Genomic DNA, 25,594 nt, shown 5'->3' on the forward strand with positions numbered 1-25,594 from the left:
GTGAGATGGCACTGTTAAATCTGTTAACTTGTAATTAACCTACTATCACTTGCCAGGTAAGTTAACCTGCAGTATTTTCATGTGGATTTACCAGCCTTTATTACCCAGCCACGGACACGTATGGACAGTGTTCATGGACACTTGCAGGGACGGGGGTCATGGACACGAGTAGGGCCATTTAAACGTATACTAACGGAATATCATGATTAAAAAACTAATAACTAAGAAAAATAAGAGACTGGATAATAATAACTTTACCACTAACCATGTTAAACCAATGTTGATACTCTTCAAGGCTTCAACAAACTAGTTTTGATATACTCTTCAAGGCTTCAATATCACTATATACTAACGACTCGTTTAAGACTGACCAAACTACAAGCCTACTATAACACTATCTTTCCCTTGACACATCTCGTCAAACACACACACACACACACACACACACAAACTTGAATCATCTTTAAACTCGAAAATTATTTCCTGGAACGCAGACACATCAGAATTTGCACCCGGTAAATGCTGAAGGAACAGCATTTACACTGCAGTAACTGCTGAGGATAACGGAAGTCACGGCAGACAGTGCAGAACGGCAGCAAACTAAGAAAACTCAAAAAAACATAAAAGAAGTAAGATTTTCAAGACACTTCAAGGGGGATCTTGCAAGGCGGGATTCTCTCTGATCATCCTGGTGGTGGTGCTTACACCGGACTGTCAGTCTAAAAAAAAACCTGGCTGATTACCCCTTCAACCTCAAGGTTGAGTCGGTGGTTGGGCAGCATGGTTGGTACTTCCTGCAAAGAAAAGGAGATAACAGTGATGGTAGAACAAGACAGGTAGATACCAATAATGGTAGAACAAGACAGGTAGATACCCATAATGGTAGAACAAGACAGGTAGATAATAATGGTAGAACAAGACAGGTAGATACCAGTGATGGTAGAACAAGACAGGTAGATACCAGTGATGGTAGAACAAGACAGGTAGATACCAGTGATGGTAGAACAAGACAGGTAGATACCAGTGATCGTAGAACAAGGCAGGTAGATGCCAATAATGGTAGAACAAGACAGGTAAATACCAGTGATGGTAGAACAAGACAGGTAGATACAAGTGATGGTAGAACAAGACAGGTAGATACCAGTGATGGTAGAACAAGACAGGTAGATACCAGTGATGGTAGAACAAGACAGGTAGATACCAGTGATGGTAGAACAAGACAGGTAGATACCAGTGATGGTAGAACAAGACAGGTAGATACCAGTGATGGTAGAACAAGACAGGTAGATACCAGTGATGGTAGAACAAGACAGGTAGATACCAGTGATGGTAGAACAAGACAGGTAGATACCAGTGATGGTAGAACAAGACAGGTAGATACCAGTGATGGCAGAACAAGACAGGTAGATACCAGTGATGGTAGAACAAGACAGGTAGATACCAATGCTGGTAGAACAAGACAGGTAGATACCAATGCTGGTAGAACAAGACAGGTAGATACCAATGCTGGTAGATCAAGACAGGTAGATACCAATGCTGGTAGAACAAGACAGGTAGATACCAGTGATGGTAGAACAAAACAAGTAGATAACAGTGATGGTAGAACAAAATAGGTAGATATCAGTGATGGTAGAACAAAACAGGTAGATATCAGTGATGGTAGAACAAAACAGGTAGATAACAGTGATGGTAGAACAAAACAGGTAGATAACAGTGATGGTAGAACAAAATAGGTAGATACTAGTGATGGTAGAACAAAACAAGTAGATATCAGTGATGGTAGAACAAAACAGGTAGATAACAGTGATGGTAGAACAAAACAAGTAGATACCAGTGATGGTAGAACAAAACAGGTAGATACCAGTGATGGTAGAACAAAACAGGTAGATAACAGTGATGGTAGAGAACTCTTTGATAAAGAATCGTTTAAGTTTCTCAAGTGTTGCTGCAGCAATATCACCATCATTACTAAACCTGCTCCCTTTACAATCACCATCACCATCATTACTAAACCTGCTCCTTTCACTGTCACCATCATTGCTTCACCTGCTCGCTTCACTATCACCATCATTACTAAACCTTCTCCCCTCGCTTTCACCATCCTTACTAAACCTCGCTATGCTATCATTACTAAACCTGTTCCCCTCGTTATCACCATCATTACTAAACCTGCTCCTCTCAATATCACCATCACCCAATATATTCATAATCACTACACTCACCTTAATCGCCACTCTCACCATCACACATCATTTTCTTTCCTGTTATTTTCGTCTCTTGCGAGACTAGAGTCCTCGGAGCTTGTAGGACCTGCAAGTGTGCACTAAGACACAGTCACGCTTTACAAAGTTGAGAGTACACAATTCACAAGGAAGCAAACAGTACTAATACCTGCGAGCGGTATGGAAGGTTTATCTACCCTAGCAGTCAGGTCTGAGATCACACCACCACCTCGTACACTGAGTGATAAGCGAGTCTTGCTGCCTGCACACACCGTACTTGTTGAAAATTATATATAATACCGACAAGTCGACGATTAAGACACAAGTGCAACAGTTAGGTATCTTTATTGTTGAAACGTTCCGCCTACACAGTAGGCTTCTTCAAATAAAAAGGGAGCAGTAGAAATGAAATAAAGATTATGTAATCGGTCCATCAACTGGTTACATCATCTTTATTTCATTTCTACTTCTCTCTCTGTATTTGACTGACGAAGCCTACTGTGTAGGCGAAACGTTTCATCAATCAAGATACACAACTGTTGCAATGTACTGCACAAACTAACCAAATAAAAACACCTTGAAGCTATAACTGGAACATTTCTCAATATAATAAAAAAACTAGAAGTGGTGGTGATGGTAGTACTTGTAGAACATTGACTTTGTAGGTTACGTAGCGCTCCTAGTAATAACATGACAACCTGGCTAATATTGTAGGTTCTGCTTCCGTTTCACGAAAATTTCCGTATGGTCCAGCAATATTTTCTGCATCGTCACACAACAGGTGTTTGGAGCAGGTCTCTCCTGCCTCTCAACACCTGCTACATCACTAACACATAATTGTGGAAGCTCTACAAGAGAAACAACGACAATGTAACAAGAACAATGCAAAAAAAAAAAAAACTTTCAAATGACAAAGGTTCAACTACACAAAATGCCTGTAACAAAAATAACGTGAGAAAAATTGAGAATTGAATTTTCAACTTTGTAAAAAATAAACAGATGAATAAGGAACAAAAAATCGGATGCCTTCATAAGGGAAGAGATTTCTCAAGACAATGCTCACCCCAGATTTTTTTCCATTCTCTTATCATGGAGAGAAAGATTTAAGCCATGATGTTGAAACAACCTTCACAAGGGCAGCCACTGAGACAGTAGACATCTAAGCCAACCTAAATACAATCATACACTAGGTCACAAAGTAATTAAACAATGGGCCACAGAGCAACAGTCATACACCAGGTACATCAGGTCAGAGGGAGCAACAATCATACACTAGGTCAGAGAGAAACAATCATACACCAGGTCAGAAAGAGCAACAATCATACACTTGGTCAGAAAGAGCAACAATCATACACCAGGTCAGAGGGAGCAACAATCATACACTAGGTCAGAAAGAGCAACAATCATACACCAGGTACACCACGTCAGAGGGAGCAACAATCATACACCAAGTACACCAGGTCAGAGGGAGCAACAATCATACACTTGGTCAGAGGGAGCAACAATCATACACTAGGTCAGAAAGAGCAACGATAATACACTAGGTCAGAAAGAGCAACAATAATACACTAGGTCAGAAAGAGCAACAATCATACACTAGGTCAGAGAGAAACAATCATACACCAGGTCAGAAAGAGCAACAATCATACACTTGGTCAGAAAGAGCAACAATCATACACTGTCAGAATGAGCAACAATCATACACCAGGTCAGAGGGAGCAACAATCATACACTAGGTCAGAGGGAGCAACAATCATACACTAGGTCAGAGGGAGCAACAATCATGCACTAGGTCAGAGGGAGCAACAATCATACACCAGGTCAGAGGGAGCAACAATCATACACCAGGTCAGAGGGAGCAACAATCATACACTGGGTCAGAGGGAGCAACAATCATACACTAGGTCAGAAAGAGCAACAATCATACACCAGGTACACCAGGTCAGAGGGAGCAACAATCATACACCAGGTCAGAGGGAGCAACAATCATACACCAGGTCAGAGGGAGCAACATCCATACACCAGGTCAGAGGGAGCAACAATCATACACCAGGTCAGAGGGAGCAACAATCATACACTAGGTCAGAGTGAGCAACAATCATACACCAGGTCAGAGGGAGCAACATACACCAGGTCAGAGGGAGCAACATACACCAGGTCAGAGGGAGCAACAATCATACACCAGGTCAGAGGGAGCAACCATCTTACACCAGGTCAGAGGGAGCAACAATCATACACCAGGTCAGAGGGAGCAACATACACCAGGTCAGAGGGAGCAACCATCATACACCAGGTCAGAGGGAGCAACCATCTTACACCAGGTCAGAGGGAGCAACAATCTTACACCAGGTCAGAGGGAGCAACAATCATACACCAGGTCAGAGGGAGCAACAATCATACACCAGGTCAGAGGGAGCAACAATCATACACCAGGTCAGAGGGAGCAACAATCATACACCAGGTCAGAGGGAGCAACAATCATACACCAGGTCAGAGGGAGCAACAATCATACACCAGGTCAGAGGGAGCAACAATCATACACCAGGTCAGAGGGAGCAACAATCATACACCAGGTCAGAGGGAGCAACAATCATACACCAGGTCAGAGGGAGCAACAATCATACACCAGGTCAGAGGGAGCAACAATCATACACCAGGTCAGAGGGAGCAACAATCATACACCAGGTCAGAGGGAGCAACAATCATACACCAGATCAGAGGGAGCAACAATCATACACCAGGTCAGAGGGAGCAACAATCATACACCAGGTCAGAGGGAGCAACAATCATACACCAGGTCAGAGGGAGCAACAATCATACACCAGGTCAGAGGGAGCAACAATCATACACCAGGTCAGAGGGAGCAACAATCATACACCAGGTCAGAGGGAGCAACAATCATACACCAGGTCAGAGGGAGCAACAATCATACACCAGGTCAGGGAGCAACAATCATACACCAGGTCATAGGGAGCAACAATCATACACCAGGTCATAGGGAGCAACAATCATACACCAGGTCATAGGGAGCAACAATCATACACCAGGTCATAGGGAGCAACAATCATACACCAGGTCATAGGGAGCAACAATCATACACCAGGTCATAGGGAGCAACAATCATACACCAGGTCATAGGGAGCAACAATCATACACCAGGTCAGAGGGAGCAACAATCATACACCAGGTCATAGGGAGCAACAATCATACACCAGGTCATAGGGAGCAACAATCATACACCAGGTCATAGGGAGCAACAATCATACACCAGGTCAGAGGAAGCAACAATCATACACCAGGTCAGAGGGAGCAACAATCATACACCAGGTCAGAGGGAGCAACAATCATACACCAGGTCATAGGGAGCAACAATCATACACCAGGTCAGAGGGAGCAACAATCATACACCAGGTCATAGGGAGCAACAATCATACACCAGGTCAGAGGGAGCAACAATCATACACCAGGTCAGAGGGAGCAACAATCATACACCAGGTCATAGGGAGCAACAATCATACACCAGGTCATAGGGAGCAACAATCATACACCAGGTCATAGGGAGCAACAATCATACACCAGGTCATAGGGAGCAACAATCATACACCAGGTCAGAGGAAGCAACAATCATACACCAGGTCAGGGGGAGCAACAATCATACACCAGGTCATAGGGAGCATCATACACCAGGTCATAGGGAGCAACAATCATACACCAGGTCATAGGGAGCAACAATCATACACCAGGTCAGAGGGAGCAACAATCATACACCAGGTCAGAGGGAGCAACAATCATACACCAGGTCAGAGGGAGCAACAATCATACACCAGGTCATAGGGAGCATCATACACCAGGTCAGAGAGAGCAACAATCATACACCAGGTCAGAGGGAGCAACAATCATACACCAGGTCATAGGGAGCAACAATCGTACACCAGGTCAGAGGGAGCAACAATCATACACCAGGTCAGAGGGAGCAACAATCATACACCAGGTCAGAGGGAGCAACAATCATACACCAGGTCATAGGGAGCATCATACACCAGGTCAGAGAGAGCAACAATCATACACCAGGTCAGAGGGAGCAACAATCATACACCAGGTCACAGGGAGCAACATGCTCACCATGATGCTCAACGAAGACAATTTTCAATTCCTTTCTTTTTAAAGCATTACACTTCTTTTCCATATTTTCTTAATATAAAATTTATCTCCCTGTAAGTGTCCCGCTCTCGATAAGCACTGTTAGTAAAATGGTTATAATAATAACCATAACTTTTAATGGGGGTTGACCAGTAAGCCAGCGGAAGGCCTCCGTCAGATGACGAAAAGCTCCAGCTGTGGGTCATCATATGACTAAGACCCGCGTCAAGAAACTTTTGTCCTGTTGCCTGACAAACATTATACCTACCACTCTCGATATTGGTTCACATTATAACCGCAGTTACACTTCTTTCTTTGTCCAGGTCCCGCCTACTTGTGGCTATACCTTCAACTGCTGCACCCCACCTGATTCCAATATATAAGCGTTCGTCTTCCCGCCTGTGGTTTACATTCACCAAAACATAAGTTACTGAACAACTGCTCCAAGGCTGAGGGACTGATCCCCTATTCTGCAATTGTCTTCTGTACATAATTCAGCAGGTCTGAGACTTCCCTCGTCTACAGTCTTCCGTGTCTGTCCCTATAGAGTTGATAAACCCACAAAGCAACTGTCTGGCGAAACGTCGACAAATAAAGACAACCAAATCTTGTACACCTGTTTTAATTTATGTTGTAAAATTTATTCCGCTCAGTACAATACTAAGGTTCATGGCAATTACGAACTTGCATCATGGTAATTACCAACTTGCATCATGGTAATTACCAACTTGCATCATGGTAATTACCAACTTGCATCATGGTAATTACCAACTTGCATCATGGTAATTACCAACTTGCATCATGGTAATTACCAACTTGCATCATGGTAATTACCAACTTGCATCATGGTAATTACCAACTTGCATCATGGTAATTACCAACTTGCATCATGGTAATTACCAACTTGCATCATGGTAATTACCAACTTGCATCATGGTAATTACCAACTTGCATCATGGTAATTACCAACTTGCATCATGGTAATTACCAACTTGCATCATGGTAATTACCAACTTGCATCATGGTAATTACCAACTTGCATCATGGTAATTACCAACTTGCATCATGGTAATTACCAACTTGCATCATGGTAATTACCAACTTGCATCATGGTAATTACCAACTTGCATCATGGTAATTACCAACTTGCATCATGGTAATTACCAACTTGCATCATGGTAATTACCAACTTGCATCATGGTAATTACCAACTTGCATCATGGTAATTACCAACTTGCATCATGGTAATTACCAACTTGCATCATGGTAATTACCAACTTGCATCATTACTGTAGTTTCAAAGAAAAAAATTCCCAAGGTAATTAGGTAAATTACAAGTAATTGCATGTACCGTCATAACCTCCGTTAACCCTACGATGTCTGAAGTCTAGGTAGGTCACAGGTCACATACCACTGAAGACGTCACCTCTTGTCACACTGTCACCCATTTTCCTGACTGGTTACATTGTTCCTGTTAGTGATGAGGCTCAACACGGTGTGCTGGGCCTCAACACGGTGTGCTGGGCCTCAACACGGTGTGCTGGGCCTCAATACTGTGTGCTTGGCCTTAACACGGTGTGCTGAACCTCAACACGGTATGCTGGGCCTCAATACGGTGTGCTGGGCCTCAATACAGTGTGCTGGGCCTCAATACGGTGTGCTGGGCCTCAAGTGGTGACGTGTACTTAGTGGTGACGTGTACTTGGCTCTGTGAAGACCTGTTTGTGTGCTCTCTGAATCTGAACCAGGATGCCCTCTCATGAGCAACTTTACCAGCAGCTGAGAGAGGAGCTCAGAGTTGCTAAGCTGGAGATACGGCGATTAACGGAGGAGAACAAGAGGATTCGTAGTAATCCTCCTGTTGTGAGTCCCCAGGTTAAGAGGGGAGCTTGGTCAGTGGCCGGGCAACATGGAACCAAGCTGAGGATCAAGAAAACGGTTGGAGAGGCAGAAACAACGAGAAACCAGAAGACTACCGTGGAAACTTCCAACTCATTCTCTGTGCTACCTGACGAATGTGAGTGTTCTACTGGGAATGCCACAACGAGTACCAAGGAAGCATTGGCAGACGTGAGTGAGACATCCCTAGAAACCCCAACGAAGACCATCGATAACGTCTTGACGAATTCCACAAGTGGTGTAATGCTACCTGACGAATTTGAGTCGACTACTGGGAGCATCACGAAGGACGACGCCAAGGAAGGTAAAAACATTGTTGTTGGGGATAGCCAAGTTAGGTACATGGATAGGGCATTCTGCTTGAAGGATAGGAGTAGGAGGCAGAGTGTGTGTTTTCCTGGGGCTGGGATGAAGGATATTGTTAGCCGTCTGGATGATATCATGAGAGGTAATGGGAGCAATCCTATTATCTGTCTCAATGCTGGAGGCAACGATGTTGGCAGACGTAGGAGTGAGGACCTGATTAGCAGGTATAGGTCAGCAATAGAGATAATTAGGAGGAAGGGTGGGAAACCTGTCATATGTGGCATTTTGCCAAGGAGAGGAGTTGGAAATGAATGGTTGTCCAGAGCAATTGCTGTCAATTGCTGGCTGGACAAATACTGTAAGGAAAATGCGGTAACATTCATTGACAACTGGGACCTCTTCTATGGCAGAAATGACATGTATGCCAGGGATGGGGTTCACTTATCTAGGTGTGGGGTGGGAGCACTGGCCAACGCAGTGGAGGGAGCTGTTAGGTCTTTAAACTAGGAATAGTTAGTGGTATGGGTTTTGGCGGGAAAACTGTGAAGTAGCAGGGTAGTAATATGAGTACTAGGAGAACTAGTAATAGGCAAAATGAAGTGGATATTGGAAAGCCAGTGGCACTAATTGACAAGGACAGTAATAGGTTTAGTGGAATAACAGAAAGGAGAAGGGAGGGTAAAGAGAACGGAGGGTCTTTAAATATTTATTACACAAATAGTCGCAGTGCTAGGAATAAGATGGACGAGTTGAGACTAGTTGCTAGTGCAGGTAACATTGATGTATTTGCCATTACTGAGACGTGGTTTAATTCAAAAAGTCGGGACATGCCTGCAGAATGTCACATTCAGGGTTTTAAATTGTTCCAAGTAGATAGAAGTGTCGGGAAGGGGGGTGGGGTGGCATTGTATGTCCGAGATCGCTTGAACTGTTGCATAAAAACGGGTATTAAGTCTGAAGTAACACATACAGAGTGTTTGGATAGAATTTTCAGAGGAGCATGAAAAATTAATTTTAGGTGTGATATACCGTCCCCCAAATTTAGATAGGGACCAGGGGAGACTACTATGGGACGAAATTGTTAGGGCCACAAGGCACGATAATGTAGTAATTCTAGGAGACTTTAACTTTAGTCATATTGATTGGAATTTCTTGACTGGGAATTTAGAATCATACGACTTCTTAGAAGTAGTTCAGGATTGTTTTTTGAAGCAGTTTGTGACAGAACCTACAAGGGGTAATAACCTGCTTGACTTAGTTCTGGCAAACAATGAATCCCTTGTTAATAATTTAGAAGTTTCAGAGGAACTGGGTGCTAGCGACCACAAATCAATTACATTTAGCATTGAATGGAAGTATGATAGGGATAACTCAGTAACAGTCCCAGATTTTCGCTTAGCAGATTACGATGGGCTTAGAGAACACTTATCATCTGTTGACTGGGGTAACGAAGAGAGCTATCAATATGACAGTTTTCTGAACACTATACATGCTGCTCAAAGAACGTTTATCCCTTATAAAGAAATTAGATCAAATAGAAATGACCCAAAATGGATGAATAATAGGCTGAAATATCTACTAGGGCATAAGAAAGGAATTTATAGGCGTATCAAAAGAGGCGAGGGTCATCTTATGAATCAGTATATTGACATTAAGAGGGGCATTAAAAAGGGGAGGCGGGTGTATTTCATAAGATGATTGGTGGAATTTCGGTGTTGTACACAGGCGTTGTTTAAGTAGGAACGACAACTTAAACAACGCCTGTGTACAACACCGAAATTCCACCAATCATCTTATGAAATTCAGAGACGCCCAATTAGTGATAAAAGAAACTAATTTCCGCACACGCAAGTGCCTTGAATCAGCACTGATCGCTGTTTCGAATACAATTAAACAAAACAACGGCAGCTTCACCATCTCCGAAGTCTTAGCAAGAATCCTCCTGAAAACAGTAAACCCTGCCATCACATAGTTATACTACACAAAGCACAGAGAGTGAACACTGAAACAAGCTGCCTCATTCCAGTTTATATTTGTCCAACCTATTTTTATGTTACCCAAGTAATAGCTTTTATATCCTTTTACTCATGTACGAATTAATTGCTCTACCATATTGTATTACTTTTGTCACTACCACTACTACTACTACTACCACTAGTGAACATCGAAATGGTACCTCACTAGTATTCACCTCACTCTGAGCCTTTATATACCCTCTGTGTCCATGTATTGTTTGTAATGGCTTGATAAAGCTCCTGGAGAGCGAAACGTTGCCACAATAAATGTCACATTAGTTGCACTTGTGTCCTTTTACTTTACATATTGTCGGTAATTCTACCAACTTTATTACAATGTAGAACTTAGCCATACAGATTGCGAAAAGGACTTGGGGGTTATGGTAAGCAGCAACCTTAAACCAAGACAGCAATGCCTAAGCGTACGTAATAAGGCAAATAGATTACTGGGATTTATATGGAAATATAAACACAAATGCAGTATAATGTGATCCTTTATTGACAACGTTTCACCCACACAGTGGGCTTTCTCAAGTCACACACAGATCTACCTGGTGTTGGAAGGTACGAGAGTATTTATAGTCAGAATGTTGAGGTCAGGTGAAGAATGCTGCATCTGATGATCCACCGGGTGGGGTTATAGTCTTGGGTAGCTTGGCAGGGGTATTGGACAAGTTGTAGACCTTCTGCAGTGTTCTATGTTCTTATGTGGGATAGCGATGAAGAAGTTTCTTGGCGAGTGGTTCAGCTATGTTATAGAAGCCATTGTTCTGGTTGAAATTGTTGGTTATAGAGATAAGCGATGATTCCAGGATTCTTATCTCTATATCTCTATATCTTATCTCTTATCTCTATCGCTTATCTCTATAACCAACAATTTCAACCAGAACAATGGCTTCTATAACATAGCTGAACCACTCGCCAAGAAACTTCTTCATCGCTATCCCACATAAGAACATAGAACACTGCAGAAGGTCTACAACTTGTCCAATACCCCTGCCAAGCTACCCAAGACTATAACCCCACCCGGTGGATCATCAGATGCAGCATTCTTCACCTGACCTCAACATTCTGACTATAAATACTCTCGTACCTTCCAACACCAGGTAGATCTGTGTGTGACTTGAGAAAGCCCACTGTGTGGGTGAAACGTTGTCAATAAAGGATCACATTATACCGCATTTGTGTTTATATTTCCATTGTGTCGGTATTTTATACCATTTATTACCATGGGATTTATATCAAGAAGTGTAAGCAACAGAAGTCCAGAGGTTATACTGCAGCTTTATACATCATTAGTAAGGCCTCACCTAGATTACGCAGCTCAATTCTGGTCTCCATATTACAGAATGGACATAAATTCGTTAGAAAACATTCAGCGTAGGATGACTAAATTAATACATAGCATTAGAAATCTTCCTTATGAAGAAAGATTGAAGACTCTTAAGTTACATTCACTTGTTAGACGAAGAATGAGGGGAGACATGATCGAAGTGTATAAGTGGAAGATAGGTATTAATAAAGGGGATATTAACAAGGTCTTGAGGATATCTCTCCAAGAGAGAACCCGCAGTAATGGATTTAAATTAGATAAGTTTAGATTTAGAAAGGACATAGGAAAGTATTGGTTTGGAAATAGGGTAGTTGATGAGTGGAACAGTCTACCTAGTTGGGTTATTGAGGCTAGGACTTGGGGTAGTTTCAAATTTAGGTTGGATAAGTACATGAGTGGGAGGGGTTGGATTTGAGTGGGACTTGCACATCAGAGCTTATTTCTTGGGTAGCATTGAAAAATGGGTTGGTCAAATGTTTGTTAGTGGGATGAATTGTAAAGGACCTGCCTAGTATGGGCCAACAGGCCTCCTGCAGTGTTCCTCCTTTCTTATGTTCTTAACACGGTGTGCTGGGCCTCAATACTGTGTGCTGTGCCTCAACACGGTGTGCTGTGCCTCAATACTGTGTGCTGTGCCTCAACACGGTGTGCTGGGCCTCAACACGGTGTGCTGGGCCTCAACACGGTGTGAACATTAAAATGGTATAAAATACCGACAGGTTGTGCTGGGCTTCAACACGGTGTGCTGGGCCTCAACACGGTGTGCTGGGTCTCAACACGGTGTGCTGGGTCTCAACACGGTGTGCTGGGCTTCAACACGGTGTGCTGGGTCTCAACACAGTGTGCTGGGCCTCAACACGGTGTGCTGGGCTTCAACACGGTGTGCTGGGCTTCAACAACGTGTGAGGGTGAATTTATTGCATCAATATAGGTTACGGTCACAAGCCAAGGTGAAATATCAGTTGTGGGCGTGGGCAGTGTTTGGAGAGAGAGAGAGAGAGAGAGTTGGAGAGAGGGGGGGGGAGAAAGAGGGAGAGAGAGAGAGAGAATGCTTCTAGACAAAAAAGACATAGATAAAAACATTATATATGAAGTTACAGAGGTTTCTTTGTTATATCTTTATAACACCATCAGCTGACAGCACTATATAAACATGGCTTATAAATACCTGTACTCATGTTCAGAGTACAAGCAGCATTGGTTATACAACATGTTCGCGTGCAATCACCACCAGTCATGCAATATTAAATTCAGAGTACAATCCCCAAGAGTTCTTTCACAATTTCAAAGTTATATTTCATTCAACCACCAATTTCTATATACCAAGGATTCCAGTTTATCAAGAATATTAGTATAAATCACTATAATAAAAGAGAATACTAGGCTGCTGGCCAGAACTAATGTTTAAGTTACTTTAATCTGAAAAAAAAAGAAAAGCTATGACAATGTGACTACATAGAGCGAACTTGACAGAAGATAATGAGGAAGGAATTAATAGTGATTAAAGTACATATATTTAATTACTGGGAAACAAAGACAGATTTCCAAGGTGTTATAAGGCGCCTGTGGAATGGAGAGCAGTGAGGTTTGATCCCAGGAAGGACAGAAGAGGTTCAATTCTTAGGAACACAAGCCCCTCGCCGGTATCAAGGAATCTCCCTTGAGTAAATACACACAAGCAAGCTGTGCACGTTTGGTATATCAATTTCATTTCTCAACTAGCCTAGCAAACTAGGTTAATGTATCTTAAAGCATATTCATAACTGAAGCCAGTGATGACATGAACAATCAGCACATACGCGGTGTGACGTCAACACATAGCAAACCTTCATATACCACAATGTTTCACTCAGGAATGATTATCATCAAGTCTTGCTAACGCTCACTGTATGTGAAGCGTCTCCTAAAACACTTGCATCAAGTGTCTTTAAACCCACTTTAGTTACGTGTTATTACTAGGAAAAAGTCTTTCAGATGACTCAAAGAAACAACAACTTAGTGAAGTGGAAGAGGCAAGTGGATTCTTTTATATCTTGAGGTTTATTTGAAGGTGTAGAAGTTATTGACTTCTTATAGGCCGCGAAAGTGGAGGCGTTGAAGGGTTTTGTCTTGTTGAGGTTCAGCACAACACCAGCAACAAACTGCCCTTGACGTGTGTGTGTGTACTAACCTATTTGTGGTTGAAGGGTTCGATTCACAGCTCCTGGCTCCGCCTTTTCGCTAACTGCTAATGGGTCCCCTCTCTCCCTGCTCCATGAGCTTTATCAAACCTCGTTTTGTAATAAAGTTGGTAGAATTACCGACAATATGTAAAGTAAAAGGACACAAGTGCAACTAATGTGACATTTATTGTGGCAACGTTTTAAAACTATGTATGGTTCGTGCCTCCACTACGTCACTTTCTAGGCTATTCCACTTCCGGACTGAAGAAATACTTTTTAACATCCCTTTGACTCATCGGTCTTCAACTTCCAATTGCGACCCTTTGTTTCTGTGTCCCATCTTTGGAACATCCTGTCTTCGTCCACCTTGTCAATTCCTCTCATGTCGCTATCTAGTCTCCCCTAACCCTCCTGTTCACCAGTGTCGTGAGGCCGATTTCTCTTAACCTTTCTTCGTAGGACAATCCTCTTAGCTCTAGGATTAGTCTTGTTGCAAACCTTTGCGCTTTCTCTAATTTCCTGGCGTGCTTGACCAGGTGTGGATTCCAAACTGGTGCCGCATACTCCAATATGGGCCTGAAGTACGTGTACAAAGTCTTGAACGATTCCTTACTGAGGTATCGGAACGCTATTCTGAGGTTTGCCAGGCGCCCACATGCTGCAGCAGTTATTTGGTTGATGTACGCCTCTGGAGATGTGCTCGGTATTATACTCACCCCAAGATCTTTTTCCTTGAGTGAGGTTTGCAGTCTTTGGCCACCAAGATTATACTCTGCGGTCTACTTTGCCCTTCCTCGATCTTCATGACTTTGCATTTTGCGAGGTTAAATTCAAGGAGCCAGTTGCTGAACCAGGTTTGTAGCCTGTCCAGATCCCTTTGTAGTCCTACCTGATCTTCCTCCGATTTAACTCTCCTCGTTAAATTCACATCATCTACAAACAGGGACACTTCTGAGTATCCCTTCCGTCATGTCATTCACAGGGGTCAGTCCTAGGACTGACCCCTGTGGAACCCCGCTCCTCACAGGCGCCCACTCTGACACCTCATCACGTACCATGACTCGTTGTTGCCTCCCTGTCGGGTATTCTCTGATCCATTGCAGTGCCTTTCCTCTTGTGTGTGCCTGATCCTCTAGCTTTTGCATTAACGTCTTGTGAGGAACTGTGTCAAAGGCCATCTTGCAGTCCAAGAAAATGCAATTTATCTACCCCTCTCTGTCGTGCCTTACTTCCATTACCTTGTCATAAAACTCCAGTAGGTTTGTGACACACGATTTTGTTTCCTTGAAACCGTGTTGGTTGTCATTCATAAGATTGTTTCTTTCTAGGTGCTCCACCACTCTCCTCCTGATAATCTTCTCCATTACTTTGCATACTATACACGTCAGTGAAACAGGTCTGTAGTTTAATGCCTCTTGTCTGTCTCCTTTCTTAAAGATTGAGACTACATTTGCCATCTTCCATACCTCAGGTAGTTGCCCAGTTTCAATGGATGTGTTGAATATTTTTGTTAGTGCCACACACAGCATCTCTGCTCCCTCTCTTAGGACCCATAGAGAAATGTCCGGTCCCATTGCCTTTGAGGTATCAAGTTCACATAGATTCTTCATCTCCAGGTTGTGTGTATTTCATCCCTATTCTGACTTACTGGAGTCTTTCCTGTCTCCATTGTAAATGCTTTTTTAAATCTCATGCTGAGCTCCTCGCATACTTCTTGGTCGTTTCTTGTGAACTCCCCATTTTCCTTCGCAGTCTGGTCCTTGAATGTTGCTTTCCTCCTGATGTGGCTATACAACAGCTTCGGGTCAGGCCCGACTTTCGATGCTATGTCATTTTCGTATTGTAGCTGAGCCTCCCTTCTTATCTATGCATATTTGTTTCTGGCTCTTCGGCTAATATCTATTTTCTTGAGTCCTTTGTCGTCTGTACTTTTTCTATTCTCTAGTTCACTTAGTTTTTGCCTCCCTACACTTTTGGGTGAACTAAGGACTCGTTCTGGTCTTCCCATTATTTCTGTTGCCCATGGGAGCAAACCTCTCCTCTGCCTCCTTGCATTTTATCACATAATCCATTTCTTTTAATGGTTTTCCTGCCAATTCTCTTTCCCACTGAACGTCTTGCAGGAAGTTCCTCATGCCTGTTTAGTCCCCTCTTCTGTAGTTTGGCTTCTCCCGTCCTATTTCTGCTACTTTCGTGCCACTTGTAGCTCAACTATGTATTCAAAGCATAGAACCACATGATCACTAGCTCCAAGGGACCTTTTGTACGTGATATCCTCAATGTCCGACCTACTCAAGGTGAATGCTAGGTCTAATCTTGCTGGGTCATGCTCACCTCTCTCTGGTAGTGTCCCTAACATGTTGATGCATATTTTCCAGTACTACTTGCATCATCTTGGCTCTCCATGTCTCGGAACCCGCATGGAGCTCCAGGTTTTCTCTATCTCCTTGTGATTGAAATCACCCATAACTAGTAACTTTGCTCTACCCATGCAAGCTCTTCTGGCCACCTCGGCTAGTGTGTCTATCATTGCTCTGTTGCTCTCTTCGTATTCTTCTCTTGACCTCCTGCAGCTCTGTGTCGGGTTGTACATCACTGCAATTACCACCTTATGTTCATCAGACTGGATTGTTCCTATGTGGTCCCTTTCGCCCATTCCATCAATTCCTTCCAATTCCTCAAATCCCCAACAGTTTTAATAAGCAGTCCAACTCATCTTCCCGCCCTGCTCCTCTATTTTTCCTCAGATCTAATATCCAGGTGGAAAGATTGCATCTGTTAACCTGGTGAGTTTCATTTCTTTGAGTGCTATTATGTCTGGGGATGTCTCCTTGATTCTTTCATGCCACTCCTCACATTTGTTATACCGTCTGCATTTGTATACCAAACCTTCAACTTATCTAAAACTGTGGTCTGGGAGGTACTTTGGAGTTGGGGAAGCGGGAGACCTGATGAGGAACTATGGGGGGTTGTAAAGAACTGGGTGGAGGCATGTGGGTTTTGGGTTAGAATGTTTGGTTGCATTGGTGTTGGGATTGGGGGGGCTTCTGTAGGTGGTTGTATTTGATCTTCCTCCCGAGTCTCAGTTCTTCTGTTAATCTCCATCTTTACTTCTCTTTGTACCCTTTCAGTTTCTGTCTTGTGTTATGTCGCAGTCAAGATACACCCTCTGGTATGTCGACATGAGAGAGAGAGAGAGAGAGAGAGAGAGAGAGAGAGAGAGAGAGAGAGAGAGAGAGAGAGAGAATACTGAATGTCTAGCTGGAGATTTCACCATGGATCGTAAGTAGTGATCCACAGATATAATTTATATATTAAAAAAATTTAAAATATAAAATATTCTCTAAAACATTCCAAGTTGCTCTCTCTCTCTCTCTCCAGACACACTGCTCAACAATAGCAGAAGAGAAAATGTCTTCATATCTAGAAGCTTTTCATCAAAGTTTTCTTATGGCGTTTTACGTCGAGAGGCATATATATATATATATATATATATATATATATATATATATATATATATATATATATATATATATATATATATATATATATATATTATATATATGCCGAATAAGAAAAAACTGGTCAATTAGAAAAAAACTCATTTAAAATTAAGTCCTTTCTAAAATTTTCTAATATACGTTTAAAGATATATTTTTTCCATTTATGTTAATGTAAAAATTAATAATTTTGTACTAAAGAACCTTAGAAAACTTACCTAACTTAATTATAACACCCTCAATTTAATTTAGCCTAATCCAACTAAATATATTTTAGATAAGTTTACAATAATTTAATAATAAGCAAACACTATGAAATATTTTTTTTGTTAGGTTCAGGATGATTTTTGTGAAATTATTGCATACATAAATTTTCGCTTGCCTTATTCGGCAAGAAGAGTGTTGCTATTTAAGCCAAAATCGCAAGTTTTACTTATTCGGCACGACATTATGTATAACAATATCGAAGAGGACAGTGGAACACCTAGAGAACACAACGGAACACCTTGGATGACACTGAAACAGCTAGAAGGACACTGGAATACCTAGGACATTGGACCACCTATAGGTAATGACAGTGGAACACGTATAGGTGATGACAGTGGAACACCTATAGGTGATGACAGTGGAACACCTATAGGTGATGACAGTGGAACACCTATAGGTGATGACAGTGGAACATCTAAGAAAGGACAGTGGAACACCTAGAGAGGAGAATGGAACATCTAGGCGAAAACAGTGGAACACCTAGAGGACAGTGGAACACCTAGAGGACAGCGGAGCACCTAGAGGACAATGGAACACGTAGAAGACAGTGGAACACCTAAAGGACAGTGGAACACCTAGGAGAAGACAGTGGAACACCTAGAGGACAATGGAGCACCTAGGAGAAGACAGTGGAACACCTAGAGGACAGTGGAGCACCTAGGAGAAGACAGTGGAACACCTAGAGGACAGTGGAGCACCTAGGAGAAGACAGTGGAACAACTAGGAGAAGACAGTGGAACACCTAGGAGAAGACAGTGGAACACCTAGAGGACAGTGGAACTTCTACAGAAACACTGTACCGTGTAGTTTAGGGAGGTGGACTGTAGTGTTTGCTGAGCACTAGAACCAACAGTTTATTTCGCGCTGTTTACAATGATAGACAAACCAGATTGGATCTAGCAACGATCAACACATGACTCACTCGATAAAAAAATTTCACGCAACGTACAACACATACATATTTAGAGGATGCAGCGCAAGCGTGGAGCCTGCACCTGATAAAGTATATAAAGATATTGGTGAAAGTTCAATGATTTGCAACGAAATTCGCATCAGAACCGAGAGAAATGTACTTTGAGGAGACTAGACTACAGAGGCTCAATCCTCCATCCTCTAATTGGAGACACAAGCTACTCTCGCAAGTGAAGACGATCATACACAGCTTCAAGACAGAAAGGAGCCCTGGAAGTTATAAATCTGCGTAGCCGGTCGAAAGGATTTGAGAGGTATGGCCAGGAGTCCTGTAAACACAAATGCGCCATTCCTTGTAATCCAACCCCCCCAACACACACACAATGGGTAACTTGATAACGGTGAATGAGGTGTCGGGTGGAAGTACGTACTGTAATGAGTCAGGTCCCTCATGGCTCGGTACAGGATTAACTGTTATTCCTAGTACAGTTGAAGATCACAGGAGAATTTATTATTTATGTCTGTTAATTATTGAAAACAGAGTCTGAGAGGACAGAGATTGGAAGACCCTGACAAGGTTAACAGCCATCAGACAGTGGTTCCTGAAGGTCACATATATGAAAGATCATTATAAAGGAGAGGAAGAGGGCAGACCCGCGATGGAGTACACCCCAGGCATGTGACCACATATCAGTGAGCACATGTGAGTTAGCATCACGTCAAATATATGGTCGGAGGCGCGCACAAACTGTGCAACCTCTTTGTTGTCAGACAGTAAATATTAGAATACATTAAGAGGGTAAGTAGATGTTAAATATGCAAATAGGATACACAGTAGTGCTACTACCGCTACTTGTGTTTAAAAGTGGAATAAACTGTATAAGGAAGAGGTGGAGGTAGAGTTCATAGACCCAGGAGGCCAGAAAATCAGACTGACCGTAGGTAAATGATGGAGCCAGGGGCCAAAAATTAACCCTTCAACTGTATCTAGACGAGTACACGTGTAAGTGCTAGCGTACGTATGTAAACATCCTGATGGAATAAAGGCAGCCTAGTTATCAGTAAGCTTCTTCCTATTAGTAAACAATAGGATGACATTCATGTCACACACTGAAAACTTCCTCAATGCTGAGGCATTAAAAATATTGTTTTACGAGAAAAACTGCTAAAAACGAGAGAACAAAAACTAACGGAATGAAATCTCTGACAGGAACAGTTAGACTGTTTGTGTTGAGCGTTGCCAGCTGTGTCAAGTGAACCACCACGTCTCTCACTAGGTGTTCAAGCATAGTATACTGAGAAGCGTTGGAGAAACTAGTTTCAGTTAACATGTCACATAGGTGAACGCTAATTCTGTGTTTGACATTATTAATACTAATATTTTTGTTATAACACGCGAACACACAAGTGTTAGGGACATAAAAGTTCGCCAGGTCACATCAGTGCTATTGTTAGCATTTTTATGTAACAGTTTAAATTAATTTTAAAATAGCCTTTATATAATTTATACATATGGACAGATATGCGCTAAGAAAAGGTGTTAGACCCAAATTTTGGATATACATATATCTTACGGAGCAAAAATCTGAAGAAACGTGGATAAAAACATGTCAAACACTGAGCAAAGTGTATGTTAAAGAAATATGGACAATGAAGACTGAAAACAAAATTCATTTCATCGGAAGACAACAGGAATAGAGGTGATCAGTTAAGACTAAAGTTCATGAGAAGCTATGAGAAACAGAGGTCTTGCCTGGGGCAGCTGCCGCACCACTACCACATGCACGCACTGCCAGGTAAACAAAATACAACGTGATATACAGAGGCCTTGCAAAACCCTTCAGAATGTCATATCATCGTATACTGGTACACAAAATACATACAAAAGGATTGGCTGGAAAAGGCTGGCGCATGGGGCTTCAATCTGCCAACAAATCGTAATGACACGATTGCAAACAAACCATACCACGGGCGGGGATAGAACCCGCGATCACGTCTCAAAACTCCAGACCGTCGCGTTAGCCACTGGACCAGCTAGCCACAATATTGTGGCTAGCTGGCCCAGTGGCTAACGCGACGGTCTGGAGTTTTGAGACACTTTGATCGCGGGTTCTATCCCCGCCCGTGGTATGGTTTGTTTGCAATCTCCACGTCAAAATAAAGCAGGTTGCCCCGAGGGGCACAGAAAAAACCCAACGAGATGCTTAAGAGGGACGATCTTAGAAGATCATACGTTCAAACTTCACAACAGTGTTACTATATACCACTGCACAACACGAGATGCCAAGCCAATGATGATAATCTTTAAGGCACTTACTATCCAGAATGAAATATTACTGTATACTGTTCTACAATAACAACCATTTAAGGCCAAATTAAAGATCAGGAGAACGTGCTTAGAACTTTCACTTCCGGTATCCATTGAAACAAGTTATTGGGAATCCCTAAAGTGTTTCAAATTGTTCTTCATGAAACAGAGACGAGAAAGATAAATGATTTATATTTGAAAAATCCCGAAAGGACTGGTTGCAAATTTGCACACTGACATTAATCCTTACTAGAGTGGGAAGCTAGGAAGAAAGTGCAAGATTTCCCTAATTAAAAGCAAGAGATAACTCAACAATTGTAAAGGTCCAAGACTGAACGTGTGCTAAGCCTTTAACCCGCAGTTACCAAGACTTAACACCTGTTAAGACCTGGTAATTACCCTCCGCTGTTTTCCAAAAAGAACCTTAAAAGGTTCCGCGAGGCAGTTTCTGATAGTAAAGGTAGGTGGTACCAACAGTTTCTGATAGTAAAGGTAGGTGGTACCAACAGTTTCTGATAGTAAAGGTAGGTGGTAACAACAGTTTCTGATAGTAAAGGTTGGTGGTACCAACAGTTTCTGATAGTAAAGGTAGGTGGTAACAACAGTTTCTGATAGTAAAGGTTGGTGGTAACAACAGTTTCTGATAGTAAAGGTTGGTGGTAACAACAGTTTCTGATAGTAAAGGTTGGTGGTAACAACAGTTTCTGATAGTAAAGGTTGGTGGTAACAACAGTTTCTGATAGTAAAGGTAGGTGGTACCAACAGTTTCTGATAGTAAAGGTAGGTGGTACCAACAGTTTCTGATAGTAAAGGTAGGTGGTACCAACAGTTTCTGATAGTAAAGGTAGGTGGTAACAACAGTTTCTGATAGTAAAGGTAGGTGGTACCAACAGTTTCTGATAGTAAAGATAGGTGGTACCAACAGTTTCTGATAGTAAAGGTAGGTGGTAACAACAGTTTCTGATAGTAAAGGTAGGTGGTAACAACAGTTTCTGATAGTAAAGGTTGGTGGTAACAACAGTTTCTGATAGTAAAGGTTGGTGGTAACAACAGTTTCTGATAGTAAAGGTTGGTGGTAACAACAGTTTCTGATAGTAAAGGTTGGTGGTAACAACAGTTTCTGATAGTAAAGGTTGGTGGTAACAACAGTTTCTGATAGTAAAGGTAGGTGGTAACAACAGTTTCTGATAGTAAAGGTAGGTGGTAACAACAGTTTCTGATAGTAAAGGTTGGTGGTAACAACAGTTTCTGATAGTAAAGGTTGGTGGTAACAACAGTTTCTGATAGTAAAGGTTGGTGGTAACAACAGTTTCTGATAGTAAAGGTTGGTGGTAACAACAGTTTCTGATAGTAAAGGTAGGTGGTACCAACAGTTTCGGATAATAATGGCAGTGGTAACAAGCAGTTGCGAAACCAAATGTAAAAACAGACATTTTACTGGAACCTCACAATCATGGGATATTTTACTGGAAACCTCTCGGTCATGGGACATTTTACTGGAAACCTTTTGGTCATGGGACATTTTAGTGGAAATTTCTCGGTCATGAGATTATACTGGAAACCTCTCAGTCTTGGGATATTTGGAGTGACCCAGGGTTCAAGATCGAAAATTTTCAATAAGATGTAGCAGTGTTCACATTGTGTGTGTATCTGGTAGTCTCTGACGAGCCGGGGTATCAGCAAGAGGAAGCATGGTCCAGGACCGACCTTCTACCATTAGCAGCCCCAGCATTAAGTATACAACAGCTAGACAAGTCGTAAGGACAAAATATTTGAAGACGTAAAAAGAAACGAGAAGATACTGTTTTTACATGAGTAATTACTTGCATGAGGAAACTCTCTTCACTCTTCTTACATTTGCACATCCCCCCACACACACACACACACACACACACACACACACACACACACACACACACACACACACACACACACACACACACACACACACACCGACATTAATGGAACTGTCGTTTACTCAGTGTTGCAATACTGTGATAAACACAAATTAGCACAGTCCTGTTATATTCTTTTGTGATACAGCGTTGCTACTCTCATTTTACTCTTGTTATACTATGTTACTCTTTCGTTATACTGTGTTATTCTTGCTTTACTGTTATTCTACTGTTCCCAGACTCGGGCTCCGGTGACGAATGTGGACATTTTCTATTTCCCTCTCGAATTCTAGACGACTTGTGCTTATGTCAGATACATAATCTGGGCAGACGGAATGAAAAAACTTTCTGGATCTTCCACTTTCCTGTTCAATATATTGCTGAACATTCATACTAGCGCTTCTAGGTTTCGCTTATTTATTTCGCAGACGGTGTATGATTATTACAATCAAAACTAAGCTCTAAACCCACAAGGGTCATACAGCACTGGAGGGTAGGTGGTAAAGGTGTAATATGCCAGATCAAAGACCAGCGAGAGTGAAGAGTATGCTAGAGGCATAGTAAGGGCGGTGAGAAGTGCTAAAGGGAAGTATAATCACAGTCAGTGTAACAAAGCTGTCGCTGACAAAAACTCAAAGAGGTAGTCTGTGTCAAAGTCTGTGTCATCAGCGAGATCAGATAACGTATGGGCGTTAGAGCGACGCCGGAGGTAAATCCTGCGTGCTCGCTGCTTGACAGGACAGTATTAATACATGGCAAAATGAAAATTGAACTTGACAAATCTCACAGAGCAGCGCTGGGCGCTTCTCCACGACATACCCATGAGTGAGACGCGTGTCTGAAACAAAAACGGGAGAGCGCAGTCTCCCAAATATGGCAGCGATAAGAAGACCAGAAACCTTAACAAGGGTTGATAAAATATAATTTGTTATGAATCAACTCAGACCATGGAATGCCCCTATATATAACGTGCGGAGGTCATGAAGCGACCGCGCAGGTGAGTCCACCTGCTTGCTGCCCCGAACATCAGTGTAGGAACCTCCTGTTTGTAGCCCAACAAATCTATGCTTGATTCTTCATTTGGTTTTTTTCTACGTATAGAAATATTTCGTTTTTGCTATTTCTTGAGCAGCTTCTGGTAGGCAAGTTTTGTGTTCTCTATTATATTTACTTCCCTGTGATGTTTTCTCGTTTTTTAAGCAGTTCTGTAACTCTTGTAAGTTATTCTCCTTTTTTGTTTTTTCAAAAGTTTATCTTTTTTTTTTAGGCTTCACAGAAAAATATTTTATGACCCTGAAAGCTTGTGTGTGTAGCTTTTCCATGCAATGATTTAGATTGTTCAGAACCTTATGCCAGAGACTGGGGTTCAGCACTTTCCTGTATAATAATAATAATAATAATAATAATAATAATAATAATAATAAATAATACACGGACATACTTGGCCAAACAATGTTATACCTGGCCACATACATTCCAACATGCTTCAGTAGAGAGCTACCACACTACACCCATCAATTACACTCTCCTCCCCTTCCGCCGTTATGCTCTAGCAGGTGGTATGATGGTACACCGCTATATACACCGTCAGGAAGCAGTAGTATAATCTGTTATGCTGCCGCCCTGGCACCCACAGACTGACTCCTCATCTTTAAGATATAACAACTGCGGTGTTAACGACTCGTATGTAAGTCACATGTACACTATCAAGAAAACTTTATCAAGTAAAGTGATAAAGTGAATATACACTGAGGGATGCACACCTGTGGATTTATATACTGTGTGAGAGAGCTGGGAGCGTGGTTGGGTATCATTATACCCTGAGTGAGGGGAGACGTGGCTGGGTGGCAGCAAGTGAGGCACTTGCTGAAAATGCTCCTCCAGCCCCACACTTCCCACCACTCATTTAAAATGTAAACCTCTTTGTACAAGACCACTTACCTCACATACAAGACTACTTACTAACAATGTTTTCAAGCAGACTCCTCCGTATACAGCGTGTGTTTTTGCACGAACTACGATTCGTATAGCTCCAAGGGATGCTTATAATGTCGTAACTTAACTTTTGGTATTCTTTGCTCTCTCTCTCTTATATATATATATATATATATATATATATATATATATATATATATATATATATATATATATATATATAGAGAGAGAGAGAGAGAGAGAGAGAGAGAGAGAGCAAAGAATACCAAAAGTTAAGTTACGACATTATAAGCATCCCTTGGAGCTATACGAATCGTAGTTCGTGCAAAAACACACGCTGTATACGGAGGAGTCTGCTTGAAAACATTGTTAGTAAGTAGTCTTGTATGTGAGGTAAGTGGTCTTGTACAAAGAGGTTTACATTAACAGAATAATGAAATAAATCAGTAGCTTATGTCTGGCAGTGCAGTACACAGTGGTCCCTTAAAGCGTTGGAATGCCATCACACGCAGGATGACCTGCGTCACTAGTGACCTTGACTTGGTCTCTGCAAGCAGTTGCTAATCATTCAGGTCCTGCCAGTAGGCCTACTGCAAACCATGGAGCTAAACTTTTCTCCAGGCTGAGGGACTGACCCCTTCAAATTATTTCTCCACGATTGATGGACTGATTACATCTTTACCTCGCTACTACTGCTACC

At 42.0% G+C, this 25,594-nt stretch overlaps 1 protein-coding gene across 1 annotated transcript in view; it reads right to left on the reverse strand.

Moving 5' to 3' along the window:
* The window catches only part of LOC128688252 (meduse), a gene marked incomplete in the record, with an annotated part of 782,472 nt that overhangs the window by 238,428 nt on the left and 518,450 nt on the right, over nucleotides 1–25,594 (reverse strand).

The sequence above is a fragment of the Cherax quadricarinatus genome, chromosome 19 (assembly GCF_038502225.1).
Source record: "Cherax quadricarinatus isolate ZL_2023a chromosome 19, ASM3850222v1, whole genome shotgun sequence".
NCBI lineage: Eukaryota > Metazoa > Arthropoda > Malacostraca > Decapoda > Parastacidae > Cherax > Cherax quadricarinatus.